Below are 26,085 nucleotides of genomic sequence, written 5' to 3' on the forward strand. Positions count from 1 at the left end.
CATACTGGTATTGATAGCATGGGTGGAATCATAAAAGAAGTGGAAGGGACACGTGATGCTTGTGGTAATACCATTTCTATAAATCTACTGGAGAACAACATCGAGGCTGGGTGTGTGGTTGGAGAAGGTGGTTTAAGACTGGGAACACTAAATACAAATGTCTTATACCCTGCAACAGATGATTTAATTGTGGACCCAACAGATGATTTAGATAGGCTGACTAGTCCAATGGAAAGCCCAATGTCAGCCCATGTATTTCCACTTGTCAAAGCTCGGGTCGGGACAGATGTGGCCAGTGGTACTCTTTTATCTTGGAATATCGCCGGGTTGGCTAGTAAGTTGGATTCCCAACTTTGGGTGGAGTTTATAAGTGGTTTTGACATCTGTTGCTTTCAAGAAACCTGGGCTTGTGATCCACTCTTTTGCCTAGGGTACTTGAATTACTGTATACCGGCCTCAAAAGGGGGAAGAGGGCGGCCCAAGGGTGGCCTAACTGTTTGGGTTAGACAAGGTTTGGACATTGATATAAAAATCCTAGATGTGGGAAATATTGATCTACAAGCTCTCAGACTCTCCTTCGTAAAAGGCCAACCAATAGACTTATACAATGTTTATGTGAGAGGAGATAAAGTAACAAGTCTATCCATTATTGAGTTGTTGTCTGATGTCATGGAGGTCAATTCCCGGGAAAATGTAAAGATAATTGTTGGGGACTTAAACAGGACCTTTGAACCCTTGGACTGTACAAATGACTTTATGGAGAGTGAAGAGGATAATCTCTGGGGAGTACCATCTCTAAACTTAAAACCCGTGAAGCGATGGACAAAAGAGATTGTATTGCTAAATGGAATTTGCTTGGAACATGGCCTAAGAGCTCTTAACGGCAGGACACCCGGTGACAAGGAGGGCAGCTACACTTTTGATAATGGTATTAATAGGAGCCGAATTGATTATATATTGTGTAGTCTCCAACTGTGGAATGGGGTTGTCGACATGGCTGTTAGGCCCCGGGTTGAAAGTGACCACAACCCCCTATGTGTGTCACATAAGTGGTGGAATACAGGTCTAGGAAACCCTACCGAGACACACGACGAAACCCCTCTTTTAAGCAACGATGAGCGAAGGTTAAAATGGCCCAAGGTACTAGCAAATGAGGCCATTCTGACATATATTACCAATGAGGTTGATCGTGCAATTTCAGAAATCGAAGCAGTAGTCCCAGTGGTGCCAGGGGACAACGGTATCACTGAAATCCACAATAGGTTATTCTCCCTCTTAAGACCATGTTTTTTCATTAGGAAAAGTAAAGGGAAGAAAACCAAGGTAGTGGGCAGGTGGTTCGATAACCACTGTAGAGTAGCACGTCTAGATTTGGGGCATGCAATAAGGAACAGGGATCGTGCCGCAGTGACAAAAAATAGAAAACTCTATAAATCAGCCATCTATCGCGCTAAAAAGAAATGGGACGAAGACCATTGGGCCCAATTAAAAGAAGCCTCTGATAATAAAGACTCAATGTTATTCTGGAAAATTATCAAGTGGGGTAGTGGTGCGGGCCCAGCTAAACCCGACAACAATGTACCAGTGGAATCCTGGGTCGATTACTTCGGGCCACAGTACGCGGAAAGTAATAAATCCGTGGTTGCTGACAATATAAAACTGGTTTATGCAATCGAAGATTTGTTCTCCCTTAGTGAAGCAGAAATTGCCATCTGTTCCACGAAATGTGGGAGGGCGCCAGGTCCAGATGGCATTCCCCCTGACATCTTCAAACATGATGTGACCAGATGGGCGAGATATACCCTCCTTGTGGCAAATGCCTTAGCAAAGGGGGCAGTGGTTCCAGATATTTGGAAGGGTGCAACCATTATCCCCATCCACAAGAAGGGCGATTGCTCATTGCCTGCTAATTACAGGCCTGTAAGTCTAATAGCCACCATGCAGAAAATAGTCGGGAGAATGGTAACAAACCAGCTAATGGACTGGGCAGAAGATAATAGCGCCCTTTCCCCATACCAAGCGGGATTCAGGCGAGCAACTAGTACCATCGATCAGGTCTTCCGCTTCACCATATTGCGGTGGAAGACCGTCGAACTGGGTAGGGGCAGCCTGTACGTCGCCTTTGTCGACCTGCGGGCGGCGTTCGATCTAGTCCCCCGGTACAAGCTATGGTCGGTTCTCCAAAAGCTGGGGATTCCTGCAGAACTGCTAACATTAATCATGCGACTGCATGAATCCAACTTTGCCAGAGTCCAGTGGGGAGGTAGCAGGGAGATAACATCGGACTTCCCTGTGGAAAGGGGTGTTAGGCAAGGCTGTTCCATGGCCCCTCTACTTTTCTCGTTATTCATTAACGGGATAGTCGAGAGAATGTTGAGGGCTAGTGTAGATGCCCCATCGTTAGCGGACACCAGGGTTCCGATCCTGATGTTCGCTGACGACACTCTTATTTTGTCTAAGACCCCCATGGGGCTGCAACGTGCATTAAGCATTTTCGATGCCTTTTGCCTGGAGCACGGGCTAGAGGTAAACGTTGGAAAAACCAAACTAATGGCCTTTTCTGCAGGACGTAGAAGCTATCCTAAAATAACTCTAAACAACAGCAGGCTCGACATAGTTAATGAATTCACGTATCTGGGAGTGCAGATCGCGGGGGGGACTGGCTGGACGCATCATGTGAACAAAGTAGTCCTGAAGCACCAGCAGCTCTCAAGTGCCCTAAGGGGGGAACACCGTAAATCAAAAACAAAACCTATAAAACCCCCAATGACAGTGTATGACGCGAAGGTTTTGGGTGCCACCCTATATGGCGCGGAACTATGGGCTTGGAATAGTCTGGTGGCTCTCCAGAATTCCGAGAACAAGTTCATGCGAGGGATTACTGGACTTCCACAGAGCACCCCCCTAATCCCATTGCTCCTGGAGTTAGGCAGACGAACGATTGTCGACAGAGCTCGACTGCGACCAGTTCTTTACTGGAGACGTCTTTGGACGACTCCAGAAATAAGACAGTACGCGGAGGGCTTTCTGTGGATAATCAAGGAAGATATCTTCCATAAGATAAAATGGTTAAAACACCTGAAAACCTGGGGTTTTCGAATCTCTGGAATAACCCCGAGGGAGAAATCTTCCCAAGCAAAGAAGCCCTCAAAGAGCAATATTGGGAATGGGTGGGAGGCAAGATGCTAAATAATACCAGGACAGATTCTATGTCTGGTCGTTTTCTGGAGACCAAAATCTTTCCTGTCCTAGAAAACTATTGGTCCAATATTACGGTACCGATGGACAGGAAACTTGTCTTCCAGTTAAGGTCAGGATCTATCCCCCTTAAGAAATTAACATCTGGCTGGCACAGACCCACTAACAATCTATGTCCTGCTTGTGAAAATGCCGAGGAGAGCTTAGGCCATTTTCTCTTCGCATGTCCAGCCTATGCAAACCCGAGGAGAAAATGGCTCTCGCCGGTATGTAAAAATTTGGGGACACGCGATAGTGCAGTGGCCTTAAGAATCCTACGCACAACAAACCAGGATTCGCTAGTGACAGGGGTAGCCAAATTCATGGGTTGGGCTTGGGCGATAAGACGACGGTCTTTGGGGGGCAGTAGGTAATCAGGGATTCCCTTTAATAATTTTTGTGTAATTGGTATAAATTGTTTTATCTGTGATGTTGTATGCGCTGCACTGTGTTTAATGAAGCTTTTATCCTGTGATTATGTATTTTGAGTAAATTGTCTTGATTTTATGTGCTTTTATGAGAATTGTCTCGAATAAAGCTTATACAACAACAACAACTGCCTAACAGGTAAAGGTATTGCTGGGTCTCCCGCTCCTCCCCCAGCCACAGCAGCAGGTGTCCCAGGTCGTAGGGCACTCGTTTCCATCGTTTCTCGCCCACCGACAAAAGAGATCGCCGCCCCTCTCCTCTCGCACGGAGACGGCAGTTAATGGGGCTCGGGTAATGCAGTCGGGCCGTCGGTACAGGATCCCAAACAATAGGGTGGGGAAGGGGAGAGAAAACAGCCCCCATGGCGCCGCGCTGAACGCGGTCGCAGAGATCAGCAGGGGCACCCCCCACTCACTACACCACGCTGCCGTCACAGTGTGTAGGGCAGCCGCCGGTCCACTCGCTCCTCCAGTCTGGCGGCGGCACCCGGCAGGGGAAATGGACCGGGCGGGCCGTGCCAGGGTCTGCTCAGGCCACCCGTTCCTCCCAGCAGTCACCAGGATGTCCGGGCAGTCCAAGACCTGCAGTGTACAGCTAGGCTCATCTCATCAGCCTTGGCGTCAGTAGTCGGGAGGGCGCCATCTTGATTCTCCTCGGCAGCGCGAGTCGTCGGCCGTTCCAGCGTATTTCGTGGCACAGGTGGGGCAAATCACTGGGCAAGAGGTCTCCCTCGCACACTGTGGGGTCCGACTTCCAGCAGGATGAAATGTGGGTCGCCAGCATGTCCGATAGTATTGAATGGGCTACATCACTCCGGAGCGCTCTGCGCAACACGGCCATAACGATCTCCGGCTTAGCCACGCCCCCCTCTTAAGACAAACTTAAGACAAAATCCTAACTTCTGTGAATACCAAAAGTATTAAATTCATTCTGCGAATACCAAAAGTAGTAGGTGCATTCTGTGAATGCCAAAAGTAGTAAGTGCATTCTGTGAATACCAAAATAGTAGTAAGTTTAGGATTGAGTCTTAAGTTCATTCTGTGAATCGAGCCCTATGTCTCTGGGGAGGGCTATTAAACTCCTGCAGTGAGAGTCCCCGATGCCCCCGTGGATCCGACACCCCTAGGGCCGGTCACCTGGCTCGGGGCTCTTCTTTAGCGGGCAGGATGGTGCCAGAGAGGGGATCACCGGCTGGAGCTCTGATTCAGGCTCCCGTCTCCATCGGCATCAGGCCACGCCCCCAAGAACGCCACTTCTGTTTGCAATAGTTAACGAAAATAAGATGGAAGGGTGCAAACCCCACTTCGCAATATTTACAAGGAATTTCCTGGAAGGAGCAAAAAAAAAAAAACGTCCTGTAACTGCAGTTAGAGGCAGCTTTTTAAGACCAGAAAAAAAGCTGGCCTTAAAAATGGTGCAAAGACTTGGGGCCTCATTTTCGCAGGCTTAGGTGCTGGACAGCCCTGCAAGGAATGTTGTTGCACTGCCGTGCGACAAAACTACAGGGCAGGAATGCGCACCATTAATATGATAGGGCACATTCCTGGGCCTCATTCATGAAAAGTGTTGCAGCACAGCGACAAAACAGCATGGCACCACTTTTGACTGTGCCCTTCCAGCGACACCATCGTTGCACTATATGCACTGTAAAGAGCTCCATATTGCAATTAATGACAGATAAGTCTGGAATCCTGATGTATCTTTCAGCACTAAAGTCACGCATTGTTGCAGTTGTGTCACAAGCATGATGCAACTCCAGCAATGCATGGGGCCAGCCTATCCCTGTGGCACTGTCACCCTTACACTTGCCATGAGGCAGGCGTAAGGTACTGACGCAGTGCCAGCCTACAATTGTCACAGTGAAATCTGATGGATTTTACTGTGCCACTCCTATGAGACTTTGTTACGTGTGGACGCACACCCAGCATACATCATACCTGATGCAGGTATAATGTGACCCGTCAGGGTCCGTGCGTTGATGATGGACAGTCATACCCGTACTGTGGGTGTGTCACAAGCGGGAGACCCGGCTAGTGTCCACTGGGCCTGCAGGGCAGGGCCACGAGCATATGGTGTTTCCAAGTGACAGGCGTGCTCTACTACTTCAGTGTCCTGCTGGTTAAAAATGCCACTGCAGTCTGATAGCTTTGGGAGCAGGTCCAATGCACGGGGTCAGAGAGGGTAGCCCAGGTATGCAAGCAGCAGTGAGGTCGGCACGCAGTGGCGGCGGGAGGAAGAACACCGGTGGTGCACGGAGAGGTCAGCTCTGTGTGTCTCTAGGCGTTGTACTGCCTAACAGGTAAAGTTATTGCTGGGTCTCCCGCTCCTCCCCCAGCCACAGCAGCAGGTGTCCCAAGTTGTAGGGCACTCTTTTCCATCGTTTCTCGCCAACCGACAACAGAGATCGCGGCCCCCTCTCCCCTCGCACGGAGACGGCAGTTAATGGGGCTCGGGTAATGCAGTCGGGCCGTCGGTACAGGATCCCAAACAATAGGATGGGGAGGGGGAGAGAAAACAGCCCCCATGGTGCCGCACCGAGCTCGGTCGCAGAGATCAGCAGGGGCGCCCCCCACTCACCGCACCACGCCCCCGTCACAGTTTGTAGGGCAGCCACCAGTCCACTCGCTCCTCCAGTCTGGCGGCGGCACCCGGCAGGGGAAATGGACAGGGCGGGGCCGTGCCAGGGTCTGCTCAGGCCACCCCTTTCTCCCAGCGGTCACCAGGATGTCCGGGCAGTCCAAGACCCGCAGTGTACAGCTAGGCTCATCTCATCAGCCTTGGCGTCAGTAGTCGGGAGGGCGCCATGTTGACCTGTTCACGGGCTAGCACATTTGTGGCGCTCAGTTGCGGTTAATGCTACCTCCCTCTCACTTAGCGTGGGGACACGCCGAGATGGCGTAACTATGCGCTTTATAAATTCCTTTATTATTATTATTAAGTAGTCTTGATTCCACTTCATGCATCAGTAAGCCATCATCAGATACTCCGTCCCCTCTAACTCACTCAGATCCTTCAGAGTTTTCCCAGGAATTCTGCGATAGAATATTAGATTTCTTTCGTACCAAAATCACAGATATTTATTCCTTGCTGGAAGCCTCAATCTTTAAAGCAGGGTAGCCTTTTCAGTCTACTTTCCACCTTAACGAAGGTGCAATTATGGAGGAGACACCTATGCTGCTTACGTTCCCTTGTATGTCGCCAGATGTTACGATCGGCTTCAAGAAGGAGATAAATCTGGCTCACCTCTTGATCCCTGTCCCCTAAGGTGTTAAAAATTGGTCAAGAGGTCATTATCCCCCACCTTACTTCTGTATTGAACGTAGCTATTTCAGTGGGGCACTATCCTAACCTGTGGAAGACTGCAGTGGTTAAGCAGCTTTTAAAAAAGCCTTCATTGAACCCTACAGAATTGAAAAATTATCGTTCGATCTCTCTGCTACCAGTCCCAGCCAAGATCTTGTAAACCTATTTAAATTCTCACCTTAGCGCCTATCTAAATTATTGCCAGTTACTTGATGGTTCACAACATGGCTTTAGAAGCCATCTAAGTACGGAAACAGCATTAACTGCTGTATTTAACAACATCCGTACGAAGGTGGACGCAGGGCACACCACTTTGCTGGTTCTACTTGACCTTACTGCAGCTTTTGATAACCTATCTCCTCTGAGGCTGGTTGAACGTCTCAGACAGATAGGGATTGGGGGCTCGGCCTTGGGGCTTCTTGTTTCCTTTCTGAGGGACCAGGCACTGACAGTGAAATTTGGCCAATTCTACTTGGCCTCCAACCCCCTGTTGTGTGGAGTTCCACAGGGCTCCTGTCTGAGCCTGACACTTTTTAATATCTATGTTGCCCCGCTGGCAAAGGTGGTGAGATCCATTGGGTTGGAGGTTTTGTCCTACGGTGATGACTCCAAAATAATGATGTCCATCACTCACAGTATATTAGAGACTCAGCCACTAACATCAGAAATTGTCTGCAGGCAGTCTCCTCCTGGATGGTGGAAAATTTCATGAAATTAAATGGGGGAGAAGACTGAGGTTTTGATCTTTGGCAGCACACTGGACATTTGCTCCATCGATTGGTGGCCAGACACGCTTGGCAGCTGCCCCTGCCCTGTATCCCATGGGAAAAATCTAGGGGTCATAGTGGACAACTCTCTTTCTTTGAGCCTGCAGGTTAGTAGGAAAGTGTCCAGCTGTTTTGGGATAATCAGGATCCTTAGAAAATCTCCCATTTCCTTTTTATTTGCCTCACGCTAACAGGCTGTTATTGCCTTGGTAATGTCCAGATTGGATTATTGTAATACCCTTTATTTGGGCATTAACAAAGGTCTGGTGCGACGTTTGCAGCTTGTGCAGAATGTTGTGGCCAGGCTGGTGATGGGTCTCCCGAAATACCACTCAGTCTCAGTCTCTCTCATTATGCGGCATTGGCTTCCTCTGGACCGCAGGGTGCTCTTCAAAACTCTTTACCTGACTCATAAAGCCTATTATGGCTTAGGCTCTGATGGTATTAATGCAATATTCCAATGCTAGGCAGCTCAGGTCCGCAAATAAAAATCTATTAAAAGTGCTGAGGTTTAAAAAGGCGAAATGGGGAGGCAGAGCTTTTTCTACTGCTGCAGCTAAGTTGTGGATCTCCCTCCCGGAAGATCTTGCTGGTCAGGTGTCACAATCTCTCCTCCGTAAAGCCTTGAAGACCTGGCTTTTCACACAGATCTTAGCTTGAGCCTATAATCATGTCTGCACATTGGTCCAACAATAGCGCCTTGACGCCCTTGGGCAAAGTTAGCGCTCTGTGGGCCTGATTCACAGAATGAACTTAAGACTCAATCCTAAACTTACTACTATTTTGGTATTCACAAAATGCACTTACTATTTTTGGCATTCACAGAATGAACTTACTACTTTTGGTATTCACAGAAGTTAGGATTTTGTCTTAAGTTTGTCTTAAGACAACCTTAAGACAGACTTAAGACAAACTTAAGACAAAATCCTAACTTCTGTGAATACCAAAAGTAGTAAGTTCATTCTGTGAATGGCAAAAGTAGTACATTCATTCTGTGAATACCAAAATAGTAGTAAGTTTAGGATTGAGTCTTAAATTCATTCTGTGAATCGGGCCCTGTAAGTTTAATATTCATTCATTCATTCACTCCTGCACGCTCTTTTTCATCCTTATATTCAACCTGTATTACACATTTTCTCTTCTTCCCTCTTTGTCCCTTTTGTGTTTTTCTCTATGATGAGGAATTAAAAGTGCCCAAAAAAAGGTAGCCCACCCCCTCCAACAGCCAGCTGAAATGAAGCTATCACGGGTGGTCTGGGTAAAGATGGCGGATGTTTACCCTCACCCCCTTCAAGAATGGCAGAGCTCCCCCGTGACGTCGAGCGTTCAGATGCCAGGCTGAAGTAGAGTACCAAACCTACATCTGTAGGCAGCATGATACTCACACACTGAAGGAAGAAACCACGTGGATTTCACTAGGCATCTATCTAGGCGCACGAAAAGATGCGTTAAGAGTTAAATCTGATTGAGCTGAAGTAAGTGCAATGCCTGACTACAGGCATTACGTAACAGGTAGGTCATCTAAATGTTATGAAGTGTTATTAATATGTGGCAACTGAGCACTACTAACCATGTACATTCTGCCAAGTCCTACTCATAAGTGGGGCTAATCATCTTCTGGGGCTTCTGTAGGAATCTGTAATTAAACCCTCATATAATGTAATGTCACTTCCGGTGATGTCACAGGGGTCAAGGGTTGTGCACAGCCATTTCCGGGTATTGTGCCTGAGCCTCAGAACTCAAGTGAAGGTGATTATATTACACGCACGCCAGTTGACAAAACACTGCCATTAGCAGATGAAAGCCTGCGTGCTAATGCAATATACATCATATAATCTTGGAGGCACGAGACACCTTCTTTAGAGGGGGCACGAGCAAGCCCTCTGCGGGGCTCTGGTGTTCTCACTGCCAGGTTCTCTCAACGTATAAAAGCATCGAGCAAGCAATCTAATCCCGCTGGCAGCTTTTATTTAATAAGGAACCGTCTGCATTTGCTTCCTAGAATACATTAAACGCTGTGAAATGAGAAACACGCGCAGAAACGCGTAAATATAGATGATTTTAGTTAACAGCAGTAGCACAATCAGACCCAATGTCATCAAACACGAGGCCCGTTTTGCTGCTTGGGGCAAGCCAATGCCACAATGTGCAGCTCACTGCCTACACAAGGCGCACTGTGTGATCTTTATTAAATCAGTGCAGGGCGCAGCCTGCTGCTAATGGAGAGGAAATGGCTGCTATTGAGAAGGCAAGATGCGAGCTCGGCTTGGACAGCAATACTTTGTGTGTCCATAAACGGCGCAGCTCAAAGAATACAGTGTCATGGACTCATTTTCCGGCCAACACTACTTTCGAAAGATAGTTGCTCCACAAAAGTGGCTTTGAACCAGGGCACAAGTCCTGAACAAGCATTGGAAATGCAATAGGGTCTCGCATTAGAAAAGTTGGAGCTATTGGTCTTGTAAATGACAAATATTTTATTTATTTTTTGGTTTTTAAAATAGCTAAATTGATAGCTTTGTCATTTACAATGCCAATAGTTATAACTTTCGCGAATGTGACACCTATAGCATTTGGAATGCAACATGTTTTGTATTTACGTCACTTAGATGGCAGCTCTGGTCTTTAGGCCACATCTCTAGAGAGCAGGAGAGTGCAGCAGGGGAGAGAAGCACAGCAATGCAATAGGTCTCGCATTAGGAAAGTGTGAGCTATTGGTATTGTAAAGGACACATTTTTTATTTATGTGCTTGTTTTGAAAATAGCGAAATTAATAGCTTTGTTATTTACAATGCCAATAGTTTTATCTTTCGCAAATGTGACACCTATTGTAACACAATATGTGTTGTAGCACTCAATGGTATGAGGGTGAGGGGTGTGAGGGTGAGGTGGTGTGAGGGTGAGGGTGAGTGGGTGTGTGAGTGTGTGAGGGTGAGGATGTGAGGGTGTGTGATGGTGAGGAAGTGTGAGTGTGAGGGTGACTGAGGGGGTGTGAGGGTGAGGGTGTGTGAGGGTGAGGGTGTGAGGCTGAGTGAGGGTGAGCGGGTTGTGAGGGGGGTTAGGGTGTGAGGGTGAGTGAGGGTGTGTAAGGATGAGGGGGTGAGGATGAGTGAGGGTGAGGGGGTGAGGATTTGTGAGGGTGAGAGGATGTGAGGGCGTGTGATGGTGAGGAAGTGTGAGGGTGACTGAGGGTGTGTGAGGGTGAGGGGGTGAGGGTAAGGGTGTGTGAGGGTGAGTGGGTGTGTGAGGGAGTGTGAAGGTGTGTGAGGGTGGGTGAGGGGTGTGAGGGTGAGTGAGGGGGTGTGAGGGTGAGTGAGGGGTGTGAGGGTGAGGGGGTGCGAGGGTGAGGGTGTGAGGGTGACAGGGTGTGTCAGGGTGAGGGTAAGGGTGTGTGAGGGTGAGGGTAAGGGTGTGTGAGGGTGAGGGGGTGAGGGTGAGGGGGTGTGAGGGTGAGTGAGGGTGAGAGAGTTGTGAGGGGGTTGAGGGTGTGAGGGTGAATGAGGGTGTGTGAGGATGAGTGGGTGAGGGGGTGAAATGGCCTTGGTACTGTGTGAAGCAACATCTAGGTCCCTTTGGCTGTATGCCTGTATGAAAAAAACAACACCTCAAATGTCTGGGCTCCGCGGTTGCAATGGACTGTGCTTACGACACAATTCAACAAGCACTGGCAAAGGCAGAAGCTAAACTGCTGAGAGAGGGGCCACATCCTGCACAACAGGAAGAAAACAAACAGAAACATGTCGGGCGGCACAACAGGGGCTGAAAAAAGGGGAGGCTGAAAAAATAAAGGTAGACACGGCCTGGCGGCCGTGAAACTGCAGGGAGAGAGAGGTGAGGTGCTGGCGGCTGGGGAGGGGGAGGAGAAATGCGAGCAAGGCTGTGTGCGGGGAGAGAGAGGGGAGGTGCTGGTGGCACCAAGCTGGCTGGGGAGGGGGAGGAGGCAGAGGTTTCCCCTAACGTATTCCTTTTACATTGTTTCAGAGACTGGACAAATTCGTAACTGTGGTTTCAATTCGATGTTCCTGTTGCAGGCAGTCCTCAAGACAACAAAAATTACTTGATTTGGTCTAGGGTATACAACGTTTCTGACTGATGCTAAATCACTGGAGGGAAGGCATTCTGAAAGAAAATACGGATTCAAAGGAAACCTCTGCGACTGTTTGGAATTATTAAGCTTGTAAAGCGCCAGGCTACATTGAAGTAGACACAACTCATGCCAAATCGTCAGAACTAACCCAAACGAGGAAGGCTTCTCTCTTAAGAATTTTAACAAAGCAAACGTCTCTGAGGACAGGGCAATCATTAAAAGGGTGGGGGCTCTCTAAATTGGGATGGGCAAACCTCTTTTCAAAACGGTAAAGGGTCCTTGAACAAATGCTAATTACATAGGGGTGGGACTTTTGCGTGTAAGGGGTTGACTTTCCAATGGAGATGGGATTCACTTCAAAGAAGAACACTACCCTAGAGGGCTCGATGATCCCAGCCCTAGAATGGGCATTTAGTGTCCTACAGGGATCCCGCTTGTCTATGTCCGCGTTCTGCACTCACAGAGTACATTTTTCAACCATCCAAGCAGCCGTCTGCCTTACTGAGCTGGTTTTCATCAGGGAGGAGGAAGATTTAAAAGCAGGGTTCGCAAGAACACTGACCGGAAGCATTACACAAGACAAACCATTGTGGCCAGGGACTTGAAGTGGGCCCAGGATTGGGGTTGGGGGGAGGGAGGGAGAGAGAGGACATGCAAGTGCACGTTATTAGGATGGAGGGTGAGGAGGTAGTGTGAGACGCACGGGAGAACGAAGTACGCATGATGATGAGATACATGGGAGTGGATGGAGGTAGACTAAGAATACAATCAATATGGAGGATTGGTGTGAGGTGAGGTTAGTTCACAGATCCGGGCTATGAAATGGAGGAAAGGGGACAAGTAATGGACCAACGGATAGAGGCAGAAAACAAAATGTTAAATTGCACACAAACATTTTAAACAGAGAAAGGAATGTAGCGGAGTACATGGTTAAGGAGTAGAAGGGAGAAAAGATGTGTAAGAGTGAACAAATCAGATGGAGTACCATTATTTTTTTCTGCAGGGAGAGAGAGGGAAGGTGCAGGCGGCTGGGGAGCGTGGTGTCTGTGGCAGTTCAAAACAAAAAAAAAACACAGTGAACAGCCAGAGAGACAAGAATATTGAGAAAATAAAACGAGACACGGCCTGCCGGCCGTGAAAGTGAAAGTACGGCTTCCGGCCGTGAATAATTAGGGGAGGAGCAGGCAGGAGAGAGCAGGAGCGGAGGCGCCAAGCTGGGGAACAGATGGCTGGCGATTTGATGCTGTGCACGTGCATTTTAGCTCAATGCGCTTGCGCATTGACCTAAAAGCGCACGGGCACAGCATCAAATTGCCAGTCTATTATTCAACTGGGAGGGTTTGGGGTTTTCCAGAAATGACAAGGCGCGCACCTGAGTAACCGCAAAGTATATACTACTATAAAGTACAGAAGTCCAGGCAAGAAGGGCGGGCGGTAATCCCTCGTAACCGCTCAAGGTTGGATCAAGAAGATCCATACAAATTGCACAGTAACAACAAAGCCCCTGCACTGGAGAAGAAACAGTAATGTCTGGGTGATTTTGAGTTTCAATGAGAAAGGTAAACTGTGCACATCATGACTTTCAAAGTAAATAGACCATTTGGTGCAATAAAAGAGTTCAAGAGATGTAAAGTTCTTGGTGTTAAACACCGGTTTAATGTTCCTCTGTACTGGCCAACACGTGTTTCATCGCAGGGAACAGACTGCGAATCTTCAGGGCCTCATAGATTATGGACCGGAATTGGTGTTGTGGCCAAACCCGATATGGGTGAAATATGTAGAAAGTAAACGTTGCTCGCGTAGCTGGTAGTTTCTCATTAGTATTCAATGGAAGCCATAACCGGGAGGAGAAGATTTGACGCAGTAGCGCTCAGAGTAATAGACAGGCGGATACACCTGACTGTCCGTGTTCCCCCTCCTGTAGTTCCCGGCGCCGTTTTTCAAAGACGGTCTTTGAAGATTCGCAGTCTGTTCCCTGCGATGAAACACGTGTTGGCCAGTACAGAGGAAACATTAAACCGGTGTTTAACACCAAGAACTTTACATCTCTTGAACTCTTTTATTGCACCAAATGGTCTATTTACTTTGAAAGTCATGATGTGCACAGTTTACCTTTCTCATTGAAACTCAAAATCACCCAGACATTACTGTTTCTTCTCCAGTGCAGGGGCTTTGTTGTTACTGTCAAATTGCCAGTCTAGTTAAAGTCTGTTTAAGCCCCTATACTCTCGCAAGCTCAATGCGCATGCGCATTGACAGGCGAGACCTAAAAAGAAGTGGGGCGACTAACCTAATTAACCCCTTAGCTGCGTGCATGCTTGTGACGGAACCGCTCCATCACGAGCCTCGGGTGGGCTGTGCTTGTGACGGAACAGTTCTGTCACAGCCCCGCCCGCCTAATAGAATCTTCAGCACAGGCGTGGAATTCGTGCCGCGCAGGCGAGCGGGCCGTGACGGAACCGGGCCGTGACGGAACCGTTCCGTCACCAGCACAGCCCACCCGAGGCTTGAGACCGAACGGTTTCGTCACGAGCACGCAAGGGGTTAATGAGTACGCAAGTGGCATCACAGCACGTGACGTCATGGCGCGAGACATTGCGGCGCGTGGAGTGTGTGACATCACTGCGCGTGACATCACTGGAAGTGGCATCACAAGAAGTGATTTCAGATCTTAAGCCCTCACATATATGTTTAGCAGGTCTATCATGAGTACATTTGAGCACATTTCGAGTATACTTGCAAACCCTCCTGATTTAGGCAGAATATTCAATTTTGTGAGCTTCACATAAACCAATGTTGCCTTTTGTCAGCATAAACAACGCCTCCTCAGGGGTAGTAAGCGCTATATAAATGCTATTTATTTTTTGCAAATACTGGGAAAGATCAACACATCTAACTTCTTACAGTGCATGCAAATCTCCTAAACAGCCTGAACAAAGTGAAAAGCTGCCTTGCTGAAGTATGTGTGAAGTGCTAACAAGGTGTGAGCTTTTGTTTCCCCGTTGCTGCCTTTGCGTCTAGGTGTGAGGCTCCTGACTGCAGCCAGCCAGGAGTCTCGAACAAAAGGAGGCTGGATGACCCCTCAAATTCGCCCTTTGTCATGGGCCCAGCAGAAGTCAGAAATAAGAGACCTCTGCCTGCACGTTGTTGTGATCGAAAGCAGATAACACTGTGCAGGCCCTGTTGCTGAAAGTTTCCCGGTGTTTGGAAAAAACACCAGGACGAATTCCACATCTTTTTCAGTGGGGCCCCACTTCTGTGAAAAAAGATGTGGGTGGACGCCGTCCACCCGTGTGTACATCCGACTCGTGCCCTACTTTGAACTGTTTTTTTTTAAGGCCACAAATTTTACAGAGAGAAATCTTGGCAACTGTGTTCACCATTCCTACAAATCAACAGAGTGGTATATTCCCATTACGTAGGGTCCCAAGTCCCGGGTGTTGTGTCTGAGGGACGACTTGCTCCTCATTTTAACGCTCTGGTGGACAGGGGACATTTTCTTGTCTGTCTCTCTGTCTATTTATCTCTATCTATCTATCTATCTATCTATCTATCTATCTATCTATCTATCTATCTATCTATAATATATTTTATGTCTGTATTTCAGAAGTTTCACAGTGGGCTAGAGCAGAGAGTCGTCATGCAGTCTGTACTCAAACTCTACAAGCAACCTGTAAAGGATTATATGAAGATAAACAAGCACTGGCGTTGCCAATAGGTCTTGCAGTAGGAAAGTTGGAGCTATTGGTTTTGTAAATGTTTTGTGATTTACAATGCCAATACTTTTAACTTTAGCAAATGTGACACTTTTAGCATTTGTAATGCCACATGTTTTGTATTGAAGTGACTTAGATGTATTGATATTACAAATAACAATGGCTTTTCATTTTTTAAAATAATTAATCCTTAAATAAAAGTGATTGTAATTTATAATGGCAATGGTCCGAAGTAGATAAAATAGTGGCAAAATAGAAAAACTGTGGCACAGAAAACAGGGCAGAAATTCATATCTGGCGTTTGCATAACAAACTAAATTTCAGCATAATTGTTATGGAAACTTTTACCAAAACAAATATTTTGAAGGCAGGTTAATGGAAAGGGGCGACCATTCGGTCCCCCCGAACGTATGGCAGAGTACCACGATCCCCCCGGGAAGCCATCTTGGGCGGGAGGCGAGTCTCGGCTGGTATGCCCGAAGCGGCGTAGCCGGGCGCGCCTTTTCCCGCCCTAGAGTGGGTTGGCCTAGACACGGACGCGGCTGGCCACGCCCTTGGGCAGGCAGGGGCGGGTTTACGCCCGCCCTGAAGACGGATAAAAGGAGAAGTAAGACCAGAAGGCATCCTCTTGTTCCTGTGCTCTGAAGCTGCACCTCCTCGCTGCACGTGAGCTCGAGACGGAACGAAGAGCCAATTTTGAGCGTTGTAATCGTTCTTGTTTGTTTTTCAGATACTCTGTTGGAGAATGCCGAAGAAGGCGGGAAAGCGAATGACTACCGACCAGATGCTGCGTGTTCTCATGAAAGAGGTGACCGACCTGAAGAGGCGAATGGATAAAGACGAGGAAGGGGGGCCGAAACGTCCTTTGGCGGGACCAGCCACGGGAGGAAAAGGCAAGAGGCCCAGGAGGGGAGCAGCTGGGGGAGACATCCCGGGTCCCAGTACCCCGCTCGAAGCACCCACTCCCGTGCCGGAAGAAGGGAACCCGATTCCCGTAGTGGTCACTCCCGTGTCCGGGGAAGATATGCCGCCCGAACTGGCAGCACAATTAGCAGCGTGGTTGGGTAAAGGTAGCGAGGGCGCCACGGCTGCCGACGCGCAGGTCTTGATGAAGCAACTGCGTGAAACTCGGGAAGCAGCGAAGGTATCCACGCCGGCTGCGGCAGTAGAGAAGTCACAGGGGACTGGTTCAGTCGCAGAGACAGCGTCCGGTTCAGGTAAGCGGCCATTGCCGATTGCGAGGGATGAGTCAGCACCCTCTCGAAGGGAAAAGTTGGGTCAGCATGTCCCTGTAGCTATTAAAGAAAAGATATGGGCAGGGGAGTATGTAAACATCTTCTCGTTGCTTACTGATCATTATGAGATGGAGCATGTTAAGGGCCAGAAAGACCTCATGCATCCGAGTGTTTGGCGCGCAAAGATGGCCGCCTTTAAGGTAAATGAAAACATTGGCAATTGGGGCAAAGCGTGGGGGATATTTATATCGATCTTGGGGGAACGAAGGCCCGATTTGCTACCCGAATTGCCGATTTATCAGTCACGGATCATGGGGTACTCTGTATCACACGAGGGTAATCATTGGTTCTGCTATGATAATCTGTTCAGAAAGGCAAAAGAACACGATAAGAATTTAACTTGGGATTGTTATGATTCTGTGTCCTGGTCCAAAATGGAGGATACTGGTATGTTGAAATTGCCATTGGTAGGGAGTAGCGTTGGCGAACCCTCCCGCCAATATGCGGGGACGCCCTTTCGATCAGGTACGGGTACCGACAGTCACTCGAGGCCTACCGGCAATACAGGTAAAAGGGGGGTCTGTTGGAACTTTAACAGGGGAAAATGTACTAGGCCCCAGGGGTTGTGCAAATTTAGACACGAATGTAGTGGGTGTGGGCAATCATCCCATCCTGAGTCCACGTGCAGAGCCAAAACGGGTGATAACGGGGGTAGAGGAAGCGCCAAACAGGTCTAACATAGTCCGAGGGGCGCCTTTACCTACCCCGATTGATACCTTGGCAATGATTCCCTGGCTCAACGAATACCCGGATCGTACTTCCGCTGGGGTGTTACGAAACGGTTTTTCATATGGTTTCCGCATCCCAGTGGGGGACTTTCAAGGAATAGAGAAATGTAAAAATCAGATATCGGTCTTGCAGCATACGACCGTGGTACAGGAAAAGATCCGGAAGGAGGTTACTCGAGGTCGAGTCGCCGGTCCGTTTAGTGTACCCCCGGTGGTTAACTTTGTTTGTTCTCCTTTAGGGGTGGTCCCCAAGAAGGACCCGGGGGAGTTTCGGCTGATACATAATTTATCAGCCCCACGTGGTGCTTCCGTAAACGAAGCGATAGACCCGGAAGTGTGTTCGGTGCGGTACGCATCCTTCGATGAGGCCGTAGCCATTTTGAATCGCCTGGGGCCCGGTGCGCTGATGGCAAAATCTGATATCGAGTCAGCGTTCCGGTTGCTCCCGGTACACCCAGACGATCGGCGTCTCCTAGGTTTCATGTTTCAGGGTCATTATTACATGGATAGGTGTATGCCGATGGGGTGCTCTATATCTTGTGCCTATTTCGAGAAATTCAGTAGTTTCCTACAATGGGTCTTCACAAAGAAGACGGGTTTCCAACGTGTGATGCATTACCTTGATGATTTTTTGTTCCTGGGGGCAGCCGGGGATCCGGAATGTGGGCAGGCTTTGGCTGCATTTTGTGTCTTGATGAATCAGTTTGGCGTGCCATTGGCACCAGGTAAGACTGTTGGTCCTTCGACTTGCCTCGAGTTTCGGGGGATCGAGTTGGACTCCGGAGAAGGTTGTTTCCGTTTACCAGGTGACAAAGTGTTAAGGTTCAGGTCATCCCTGCAAATGTGTATAAGTGAATCTAAGGTTAAGCTGCATCAATTACAGCAGTTAGTGGGACAGTTGAATTTTGCCCTGAGAGTTATACCAATGGCCCGTCCCTTTTCCCGCTCGATCGCTCAAGCCATGGTCGGCCTGAAGGAGGGCCATCATCGCACAAGGCTCTCGGCAGAGGTCCGCCAGGACATGCGCATTTGGTTGGCATTTCTGGCGGATTTCAATGGCCGAGTCGTCTGGAGCAAACCGGCCGTGTCCTCTGAGGAGCTGGGACTATGGACAGATTCGGCAGGGAGCATAGGTTTTGGTGCCATTTTTGGCACTCGATGGTCTGCACAAAGGTGGCCGGCATGGTGGCATGACAGTGGACTGACAAGTAACATTGCTTTCCTGGAACTTTTCCCCATTTTGGTGGCCCTGAGAACATGGCCTGAAGGGTTCAGGGATCACTCTGTGGTTTTCTGGTCTGACAATATGACCGTGGTTGAGTGTATCAATAGCCAGGCAGCACGATGCAAATGGATTTTGAGGCTGCTCAAGGAAATCGTATTACTGTGTATGCAATTGAATGTGCTATTCAAGGCAAGACATGTCCCTGGGGTAATGAACCAGGCGGCTGATGCCCTTTCTCGTTTTCGTATGCAGGCCTTCTGGGGTTTTCTTCCCACAGCGGACCCGGAGCCGGCACCCTTTCCCGAAGCTCTCTGGTCTCTCGGTGCCCCGAACTTCGTAACCTCGTGGGAGAGAGTTTAGCACCCAGGACAAGGAAGGCATATGAAGGGGCGTTCCGGTCCTATTTTGCCTTCTTGGGGACTGCTGGAGAGGAGCTTTGGGGTCAGGAGGAATGGGTAGTGAACTTTCTGATGTCTTTACATCTGGCGGGGAAATCGGTGGCCACGGCCCAGAGGCATCGGGCTGCCATTTCCTTTGTTGCTAGGGCTCATGAGATCCAGGACCCGACAGCGTCTTTCGTTGTACAAAAAGCGCTACGTGGGTGGCAACGCCTTGAGGGTCGCAGAGTAGATGAAAGGCGCCCGATAGGTTTGGATAGGTTGGCCCAGTTATTATCCAGACTCCCTGCAACTTGTTCGTCTCAGTTTGAGACAGTGCTATTCCGAGCCGCCTTTACGCTGGCATTATATGGGGCTATGCGGGTAAGCGAATTAGTGGCAAGGAACAAGCAGGATGTGACGGGAGGGCTGTGCGCAGAGCACGTACAGATCAGAGGGGAGACAATGACTGTCTCGTTTGTGAGGTCCAAGACCGATCAGAGTGGGAGGGGTGACTGCATAATCATACGCAGGATTCCCGGGTCCTCCATGTGCCCGGTGAAGTGTTTAGAGGATTATTTAACACGAAGGGTGGCATCATGGGGGGGGACCTTGTTGAGACACGCTGACGCCACCCCACTGACAAGGTTTCAGTTTCAGCGGGTGCTTGCGATGTTGATTACAGCTGCGGGCTTGAACCCGGGCGAGTTTGGGACCCATTCCTTTCGGATAGGGGCTGCTACAGAGGCTACAGCCAGGGGTCTGAATGTGGAACAAGTTAAACGGGTGGGGCGTTGGTCCTCCAATTGTTATAAGAGGTATGTGCGATTGCACATGTTGTGAAGCTGTAATGATGTACTCACGCTTCTTGTTTGTTTGGTTTTCAGTTACGCAAGCCTACGAGGCGGGGCGGACTATGCAGTCGACCCAACACCGGGCCAGCGGTCAGACATCACCGGCTGTGAAAAAGGAGGTGTGGGTCGTGGGCCACTCATACGTGAGGCGTGCCGCGGACGTATTCAAGACAGGTGACATGATTCACGGGGCTGGGGAATACGGGTACAGTGTGTCCTTCTACGGAAGGGGCGGTCTCTGTATTGACCAGTTTCAATCGTTTTTCGAGGGTTTGCTAGGGCGGATGAGGTCACCGCCGTCTGTAGTCATAGTACATCTTGGGGGCAATGATTTGGTCACCACTGGTAGACGACTTCTCCTTGAGGCAATGCTTTCCACTGTAAGTTGGTTAGCAAGGAGAGTTCCAGGGTGCACGATTGCGTGGTCCCATATGATCCCACGAAAAGTGTGGCGGGGGGCTTTTTCTGTTTCAGCTTTGAATCATTCAGTAAGAAAAATTAATAACAAAGTGAGTAGGTTGTTCCGTTCCAGTACACTGCATTCTATTTCGCATGGTTGTATTAATGGGGACAGTATGTATTTGGGGGATGGTGTGCATTTGTCTCGGGTGGGGAATGAGTTACTCATAGGAGACTTCATAGCTTGGCTAAAGACGTTAAAACATGACCTTTAGGTAGAAGTGTTGTGGGGGGTCCGGATAGCCGGTCAACTATCCGGTCCTGTGGCGGTAAGGTCATGATCGGTGAGCACTAATTGGAAGATCCCTATGAGTGGGCGTCACCCATTACGGATGGGAGCGCGCGGGGGAGGTGGCCATTGGCCCCTCAACGGGGAGGCGGTCCCTTCTAAGGATGGGTCGCCGAAAGGAAAGGAAAGGCGGTCAAGACCCCTTCCTGGGTAGGAGGGGTTACAGCCCCCTCCTGGGGAATTTCCCGGGGCCAGGACGTCTGCGACGGCAGATGTGGTAAGTTGTGTGGGGTTTGGGGGGGGGTCTACGCTACCTTCTAGATACCTCACACGAGTCCTCGTACGACCTTTAAGTGGCATCGAGTTTTATGGGGGCCCCCGTCAAGTCAAGGGAAATTGGTAAGTTGCACTTGAGGTACGCCTCTGTGCCGCCCCTCACAAGTGAGGGGGATATTTCTGGGTTAGGGATCTTGACACCGGTTACGACCTTGCCGTTGGCCCTTAAACGTTAGGAAGTACAATTTCAAAATTTCAAGTAAATGTTTTGTAGGATGTTAGTTCGGCTAGGAGGACCTTTGTATTAGATAATATGTTAAGGTTAGCCAAACATCGCAATGTGGTTATGAAATTGTACATAATATGAAACTGTTAATTTTGTTTTAATTTTGTTTCATATTTTAATAAATACGGCCGGGAGGGTCACTCCCTCCCGTCTTCCAAAAACTTCAGAATTGTTTCCGGTTTCCCATCCTTGGGGATTTGTGTTGAGAGGGGGTGGCGGGTATCTCAGCCATATGGAAAGGGGCGACCATTCGGTCCCCCCGAACGTATGGCAGAGTACCACGATCCCCCCGGGAAGCCATCTTGGGCGGGAGGCGAGTCTCGGCTGGTATGCCCGAAGCGGCGTAGCCGGGCGCGCCTTTTCCCGCCCTAGAGTGGGTTGGCCTAGACACGGACGCGGCTGGCCACGCCCTTGGGCAGGCAGGGGCGGGTTTACGCCCGCCCTGAAGACGGATAAAAGGAGAAGTAAGACCAGAAGGCATCCTCTTGTTCCTGTGCTCTGAAGCTGCACCTCCTCGCTGCACGTGAGCTCGAGACGGAACGAAGAGCCAATTTTGACCCACCCACCAGCCCCTGAAGACAGCGATTGGTTTTGAATAAAGTTTGATGTTAATTCTGAATTTTTCGTTTGCAGGTTGTCGTATTATCGTGATGACTTTGAGTATGCAATAAAGAATGGTCAATTGGTGTTATGTTTCGCAAATAAAGTAATTCTGCTTTAGTGTCCCTGAGTAAGCATGCATTTAATAAAGTTGTTGTTGCTACTGTCTTTTAGAATTAGTCATTTGTAATTTAGTTAGCATTGTCGTATTTATTTTGGTCGGGCGGTAAGGTCATGATCGGTGAGCACTAATTGGAAGATCCCTATGAGTGGGCGTCACCCATTACGGATGGGAGCGCGCGGGGGAGGTGGCCATTGGCCCCTCAACGGGGAGGCGGTCCCTTCTAAGGATGGGTCGCCGAAAGGAAAGGAAAGGCGGTCAAGACCCCTTCCTGGGTAGGAGGGGTTACAGCCCCCTCCTGGGGAATTTCCCGGGGCCAGGACGTCTGCGACGGCAGATGTGGTAAGTTGTGTGGGGTTTGGGGGGGGTCTACGCTACCTTCTAGATACCTCACACGAGTCCTCGTACGACCTTTAAGTGGCGTCGAGTTTTATGGGGGCCCCCGTCAAGTCAAGGGAAATTGGTAAGTTGCACTTGAGGTACGCCTCTGTGCCGCCCCTCACAAGAAAGGGGGATATTTCTGGGTTAGGGATCTTGACACCGGTTACGACCTTGCCGTTGGCCCTTAAACGTTAGGATGTACAATTTCAAAATTTCAAGTAAATGTTTTGTAGGATGTTAGTTCGGCTAGGAGGACCTTTGTATTAGAGAATATGTTAAGGTTAGCCAAACATCGCAATGTGGTTATGAAATTGTACATAATATGAAACTGTTAATTTTGTTTTAATTTTGTTTCATATTTTAATAAATACGGCCGGGAGGGTCACTCCCTCCCGTCTTCCAAAAACTTCAGAATTGTTTCCGGTTTCCCATCCTTGGGGATTTGTGTTGAGAGGGGGTGGCGGGTATCTCAGCCATATAAAACCCACAATAAGTATTGGCGTTTTGATAGAGAACAGTGTTGAAAATCAGGGGCTGACCCCCTATATGCCTTTGTGCTTTCACTGGAGGGACTTCCAATGGTTGGGGGGGAGGCAACCTTACTGCCCAGCAGCTAGCCGTAGCTTTGCAGACCTGATGCGAGTCACGGCCGCCAGGCCGTGAAGTGTGAAGCAGTGGGTGGGGAAGCAGATCCCTTTGAAGCTCTCGGAGGAAAGGGGAGGAGAAATGCTGCTGGTGGCAATCCTCTACAAAAGCACGAAACACTGAGGGGATATGTAGGTGGAAGGCCAGCAGGAGGGCCCGGGTAAAAAAAAAAAAAAACGGCAATGAAATGTAAATAAATCCTCCAAAGCAAACATCTGAAGTGCACGGTTAATTCAAATGCCTCACAGGGCTTCAATTTGTTTAAAAGGAAGCTACGTGATATTAACAATCACACAATCAAACTTAACCTGAATCTTCCTTAATGTCACCGAATTCGAATGTTTTTCCAGGGCTTCTCTCACGGGCAGTAAAAAAAACGTTTTGTGTCACCATAGCTCCGAGTCCTTTACTGATGACTGGGGATGGGGGGATGGGGACACAGTGGGAGGTGGACGAGCCTCAGTTCGCAGCCATTTGACTGCATAGATGGCGTCATGCAGTACAGTGTGTGCGGCAGTGGGTTTCATGGTATGCACACACTGCGTCTTGGTAAGAATCGTGCTTCACACCTGTGGGGCGGTGGGTTGCATGGTGCACACACTATCTGTTGGTAAGAATCGTGCTTCACGCCCTTGGAGCAGTGGGTTGCATGGTGCACACACTATGTGTTGGTAAGAATCGTGCTTCACACCCGTAGGGAAGTGGGTTGCCTGCTGCACACACTATGTGTTGGTAAGAATTGTGCTTCACGTCTGAGCGGTGGTGGGTTGCATGGTGCACACACTATGTGTTGGTAAGAATCGTGCTTCGGGGCAGTGGGTTGCATGCTGCACACACTATTTGTTGGTAAGAATCGTGCTTCACGCCCCGTGGGGCGTGGGTTTATATGGTGCATATGCTTAGTATTGGTAGGATTCTTGAGCTCACCTACGATTGGGTGAAAGGATGTGTGAAGCACACTGTATTTTGGTAAAGAACTATGCCTCACACATTATGCGGATGCCTGCATAGAGCACATATTACATGTTAGTATTAAGCATAGCTCACTCGCTCTGTTTGGGGTTGCTGATTCACATACCTTGAGGCCTCATGGTTCTCTACTATCAAAGAATGGATGGTTCAGACACTGCCCGGTGGAAGGCCGTGTGGCGCACACTGTCTGCGACATGCCTCGACACCTGGCGAAAGCCTGCTGTCTGCTGATGATTTGATCCTGAATCATATTCGGTGGACTGATCAAGTCTGGCAGAGACGCCGAGCTCCCCCCTCTCTGTTGGGGCTTTGGCGCCGAGTGCTGGGGGCGTGTTGATGCACACTCGGTGGTGCAAGACCGGGTGAGGGCTCCACACATCTTGTGGGCATGTTCTGGGGCATTCAAACACTACAAGTGTTCCACGCGGGAAATGTAGAGTTTTCACGCGTCGTAGATAAGTGCACTTGTTTCACACGCAAAGTGGCCTTTGCACGATTCCTGCATCTGTGTTTATATCGTACTAACGTATTATATATAGAAGATTGTTAAATTAAAAAGGCGATTTATGGAATCCATCAACCATACAGGTTAGGGTTGAGGAATTGAACCAAGAGCATTCTGAAGGGAGAGGTTGGAGCACTCAAAAGGCCAAGTATAGAAAGAATCCATATGCAATTAGGTGGGTGACCAGGCACCAGAATACTATGTTTATATACACTTGGGTACTACCCGCGGAAGAATATAGGGTTCGAATGGCTCTGTGTAGACCGAGTCGGGCATCAGAGGAAGCTGCAAGGATCAAAAGGTCACATTTGTATTTTATCTGCGTGATGTTCAAGAGGCAGCAGTGGTCGATCACACGCTGTACAGACTCCATACCATGAGAGACGCAGGACCCAGTAATCTGAAGGTCGTGTTCTGATGCTAGCTGAGGAAAAATGCAGGATTCAAAATGCTAGGTATAGAATCCATAATCTATACAATGAGAGGCGCAGGACTCAGAAGACGGTGTTTATAAAGGGTGCACATTCTACCTGCGGAAGGCCACGGGATTCTGAGGACGATATATAGAATCAATAAGGTGTCAGAGCGGTGGCGCAGGAATAAAAAGACTGTTTATGTAGAACCCACATGCTATCTAAGCAACACTGTAGGATTCAGAAGTTGATGTATAGAATCCATAGGGTGTTAAAGCGAAGGTACAGGAATAAAACGCCTTTGTTGATGTAGTACCCACCTACTATCCGAGGAAGACTATAAAGAATCAATAAGAGAACGGAAGACAAAGAAATGTGATAGCAGAGTCCACAGGCTGTGTGGGGAGGACTGCTTGATTTTAATACTATGGACAGTCCATAAGATCACACAGAGAGGGCGTGAATAAAAAGGCTGCGCTTACACTGGGTCCACTGTCTCTCTGCACACGAGTGCAGCTGGGCTCAGAGGGAGATGTACAGAATCCATAAGGAATCAGACCGAAGACGGAAGAATAAGAAAGCTGCGTTTTTGTGCGGTCCCCGAGCCCTCGGCGAAAACGGGATGAATGAAAGAAGGGACAGAGAGGAGGAAAGGTGGGAGGGAACACGGCCTGGGGGAAGCTGGCAGGGGAGGGGGAGGAGAAATCCAAGTAAGGCTGTGTGCGGGGAGAGAGAGGGGAGGTGAATGAAAGAAGGGACAGAGAGTAGGAAAGGTGGGAGGGAACACTGCCTGGGGGAAGCTGGCTGGGGAGGGGGAGGAGAAATCCAAGTAAGGCTGTGTGCGGGGAGAGAGAGGGGAGGTGCTGGAGCTGGGGAACAGATGGCCGTGAAAGTTTATGGCCCAAAAGCGCGTGCCTGTGGCCACGTGAACTCGAAGAAAACCGCACCAAAAAACCCTTGGTTTGACGAGTGTTTTGAGCACTTGAATTCTCTCCATTTTCCATTCCTTAGGAATGGAAAAGGCGAGACCTAACAACTTAGGACACACCAAACCACTGATGCCCTCTCAAGAGAACTATTTGGTGTGATCTTATGTGATTATATAAAGAAACCTGTGGGGCGAAATAATAAACTAAAATAATAAACTAACTATGATGCCATTGATGGCTTGTTAATGAAT

General features: G+C 48.9%; 1 protein-coding gene across 1 annotated transcript in view; it reads right to left on the reverse strand.

Moving 5' to 3' along the window:
* The window catches only part of LOC147735033 (ciliary neurotrophic factor-like), a 550,327-nt gene that overhangs the window by 299,042 nt on the left and 225,200 nt on the right, over positions 1–26,085 (reverse strand). The window lies entirely within an intron of this gene.

The sequence above is a fragment of the Lissotriton vulgaris genome, chromosome 1_2 (assembly GCF_964263255.1).
Source record: "Lissotriton vulgaris chromosome 1_2, aLisVul1.2, whole genome shotgun sequence".
NCBI classification, from domain to species: domain Eukaryota; kingdom Metazoa; phylum Chordata; class Amphibia; order Caudata; family Salamandridae; genus Lissotriton; species Lissotriton vulgaris.